Here is a 4,811-nt window from a genome sequence, read left to right as displayed (position 1 = left end):
CCCCCCCCCCCCCCCCTTCTGTACCTGACATTGCTTGCCCCTTCCCAGCCCACCTCACTCTCCCTTCCTCGACCTGTCTGAACCAGTGTATGACATTCTGTATTTGTACTCTTATCCAAAGTTCCTTTTTTCCAACCCCACCCTCTATCTCACCGCCGTTCCCATACCCCAAATCTGAATGGCCTCTTCCCACTATACACTTTCTCTCCCTCTATTATCTTACTCTTAAAATTCCCTGTGTTACCCCCCCCCCCCCCCCCCCCCCCCCCCCACACCTTTGCATCATTGACTTACTGTTACTATTTTTACAGTAAAAGACTATAGCTCTACCTCGCCCCTAAAACTCCCCACTCTGTGTCGATAGTCCAGACAATTAAAGCTGCCCTGTCTCACTTTACCTGGCCCTTTTAGCACCTGTACAAACCTTCACCAATACCTTCCCTGTTGTCAGTTCACCTGGTATTTTTTAAACGACTTATTATTACGCTACATTGTTTACTTTTGCGCTTTATTACATACGAAACACTCATTTCAATTATATTTATACACCAATATACTCGGTACTGTGTTAACAAACACGTCTCTATTTTATGTTTTTGAACAATGGCGGACTTATTTTCGGGCAATTTATAGCTTTGTAATTTATCTAAGCGCTCGTGTGTAGCTTTATATACGGCATTTGATAGTTTTATTATACTTCGAAACCTGTGTATATAAGTTATATGGCGGAATAAGTGTTATTTAGGTGATATCTATTCAGAACTATTCAATTGACAGAAATGTATTCATTTTTTATGACTGCCCTTTTAAATTCATATTATCCCTATAAAATGAAAAATTTTGACAATGAGGATTTTATTTGTACATACTTAAACATGTATATGAAATTAGAGACATAAGTGTCTGAAATGGTCGGACTGTCATGTCTAACACTTGCCTTATCAACAGGTGTACGGACCTGGACTGGGTCAATTGCTGGTGATCTACCCAGTAATAGGTAGTTTTATTACGTTTTTGCCAGTGAAAAATTGGATTCTATCAACTTCGTAAAACTGATATCTTTCACACTGACAAATATCAAAAGAGATATTGTCACACTGTGAAAATATCACTTTTTGGTATTGACCAATCATAACGGTATCTCCTATTCGCTGCATTCAAAGGCAACAATTTTTTGTTCAGATTCAAATGAAGCGACGGTAGAATAAGTGGATGTTATGGTAAATGGTTGGTACACACACTTAAGTATTAACATATATATACCAGTAATGACATTTTTATAAGCGATCATACAAGAAAATAGCAGAAAACATCAGAATTGTGTTGAGTATCCCATTCAAAATGGCGCGCAGCCTTGTTGTCAAGCGTGACGTCATTAGAATATGGCGCTAATTATTACGCTTCTGATTCCCAATTTTTATGCATTACATTTTCATGTTTAAATAGAAAATTTAATGGTGTCTCCAGTAATAACAAATGTATTTCACTCGTGTAGCTAATATTTTGATATTTTTCAATCAAGGTAGCATATAGCCTTAACTTAACACAAATACAGGTATAATGTATAAGGTAGCATATAACCTTAACTTTACACAAATCAGATATAATATGTAAGGTAGCATACGACCTTAACTTTGCACAAATCACAGGTATAATGTATAAGGTAGCATTACACAAATCACAGGTATAATGTATAAGGTAGCATATAACCTTAACTTTACACAAATCATAGATATAATATGTAAGGTAGCATACAACCTTAACTTTACACAAATCACAGAAATAATATGTAAGGTAGCATACAACCTTAACTTTGCACAAATCACAGGTATAATGTATAAGGTAGCATACAACCTTAACTTTACACAAATCACAGATATAATATGTAAGGTAGCATACAACCTTAACTTTGCACAAATCACAGGTATAATGTATAAGGTAGCATATAACATTAACTCTTACACAATTCATATGTTTAATGTGTCAGGTAGCATATAACCTATCTCTTATGCAAATCACAGATGCAGTGTGTAAGGTAGCATATAACCTTAACTCTAACACAAATCACAGGTATAATGTGTAAGATTGCATACAACTTGTGTGACCTTTTGTGTGGGTGTGTTTGCTAAACCCTTGAATTAGACACTACCCAGCTGTACAAAAGGGTATTAGACTGGTGTCCTTCCAGGAGCATATTGTCATTCACAGTCATGCAACATACAAGATTTAAACTCGCTCTACCCTACAGAAACGGGTCAAATTCCAGGTCAGCCCACCCACACTGCCATTTTAGGCCCAAAACTAAATCCATTGTCAGGACAAGTTATCAATGATTTAAAAATTACTAGATTTATAAACCTAAATAATTTAGTGTCAGTTCTGTAACTTTCTTGACCAATGTGTTACATTGTCATAATAGGAAAATTACCAAATTGCATAAAATTAAGATTGTGTTTGTTGCAGGTATTTTTGAAATTCTGATGTGAACATGAGACCCATTTAAGAAATGAATTTGGTTTTGTTGGTTAAAAAAATGTTACTATTTTATGAAATCTTCTTGAAATCACTCGTTTGTGTCAAATTCAGTGTAAGCAACACTTGCACAGGGTGAATGGCTCCTTGTTAGGTAATTAACTCTGATTGTTGTGGACATGCTAAAACTGAAACTTGATCCTCACTCAGCAGACCACTAAGTTCAAAGCACCAGGAACATATTATACAAAGTCTTGTTAGCTTGATCATTCAAAATCAATCTTTTTGCTGAGTATCTTCAATCTTTCAAGTATATTTCTCTTTCAGAATTCATATAGAGATATGGATTCATATTAATTCTCTTAAATTTTGAAATTCATCTTTATTGAAAATATTTTGGAGGTAATGTGTGTGATGACTTTATGTTTGATTTAACATCACTTGACTTGGTTCTGAACTTCTTGGCCATGCATAGTCAGCTTTATGAAACATTGACATGAACTATTTGAAGATACAAAATCATAGATATTGATATCATTTCTATTTGTTGGTTCCAAATAGTAATCTTTGTGTGGTTTTTAAAATTTCTTTTCGTTTGTGATTTTTCATTTTGGTTGGTAAAGAAGGCATGAGATGCATTTTTTTGTCAAAAGGTATATTATGGTCAAGATAACAAATATTACACCAAAATATTGCTTCAGTTCTCTTACTGATGATAGCATATTGATAGGAAAGTAAACTTCATATTCTATCGAATATTTGTTAAATTGTAAACTTGTATGCAAAATTGTATTTAAAAAGAAAGACAATATTTGCTCAGGATAACCAAGAAAAAAACCTTAATCGTTTTAGCAGGAAAATAAGGGGTAGGTAGCTAAGGAAACTTGAGCTCCACCTGTGTTTAACTCATTCACCCCTGACATTTCATAATGAACTATTCCAACCTTTGGACTGGAAGAGTTCAAATGATGCTTCAGGGGTGAATGTGTTAAATGACCTTGAAAAAACTTCAAAGTTCAGATGTCTGTGATTTTAATAGCACACAGTGTACTGTAGTCGTCGCATTGAGCTTTCTTGAGTTTCCTTCAGGACCCTTACGTCAGATACACGTCGGGTATACTTGTAATCTTTCTGCATACAGACTTTTGTGGATGGTGTATTTTGATACGTCATTGATGAAGATTAAGTCATAATCGCTTAATCAGTGCTTTTTTACTATAGGTAGTTATTTGTATGCATCTTGGAAAGCTTTCAGAATTTGTAGAGGTATAATTTTGCCATTGAAATTGGATATGAGGGAGATAAGTTTGCAAGATTGGCTCAAGTTGTGGAATATCAGTAATCTTGATCACAAAGTCCATTTCGAGTGATATAAAAATGATTCCTTTTTTTCATTTAGATGTAATTTAAGGAGATTTTTTTCATCTTGATGTAATTTGAGGGTTGCATTTGTGAACAAATGCTGTGTACACATGCTCCATGGAAGTCCAAGTTTCTTGAGGATGTGGGCCATCATTGATGTTCATTTCACTATGGAAGAAATTGACAGGATTGAAACTTACATGATTGAAATCAACATTGTTGATACGCAAACTTTTTGTAAGTTTCTTGAGCATAACTCCATCACTAATGTTCATTTCAGTCTTGAAGAAATTGACATGATTGAAACTGACATGATTGAACTTGACATTGTTGATAGGATTAGCAACATGTGTATTATTGGGAGATTTATATAACTGCCCCAACCGAGGTAAGTGAAATATCTTAATAAAAATTTACAATGAATACAGTATCAAACATTTAAAAACCCTAACAGTTAGCTAACTTTGATGCAAATTTTCAAAATTTGTATTTCATAATCTGATAAAATAAATTTTGTATTCACTTTTAAAGTAACGGAAATATAGCAAAGTGTTAGTTTAAAATCTAGTTTTTGAATTTTGGGTTTTAGCTCATTTGGCGTGAAGTGTCCGTGAGCTTATGCCTTGACATGTCATCTGTCGCCCAGCAATCATCGACAATTTTATCTACAGCTTTATTTTAAGAAGCTATAAGGCCCGGTGTCCTGATAATTGGCATGTAGCTTTCTGTGTTGATTAAAGGGCTATCAGTTTTTTTCTTTCTTTCAAATCAATGATGTTGACTGTTTGTCAAGGTCACAGGTGTCAAAAAAAGTAACGAAAAATTTGAAACAACTTCTAAAAAGCATGATGCATAAATGATAACCTTTAGCATATGCACTGTCAGAAGATTTCAATTTTATCTGCGTCACTGAGTCTTCGAAATAAAGTATGATAGTACGCATTTAGTTTTAAAACCAGATCAGTCAGGCAAGGTCA

This window comes from Mizuhopecten yessoensis, unplaced genomic scaffold, assembly GCF_002113885.1.
Source record: "Mizuhopecten yessoensis strain PY_sf001 unplaced genomic scaffold, ASM211388v2 scaffold8361, whole genome shotgun sequence".
Lineage (NCBI taxonomy): Eukaryota > Metazoa > Mollusca > Bivalvia > Pectinida > Pectinidae > Mizuhopecten > Mizuhopecten yessoensis.
This window is presented reverse-complemented; position numbering follows the sequence as displayed.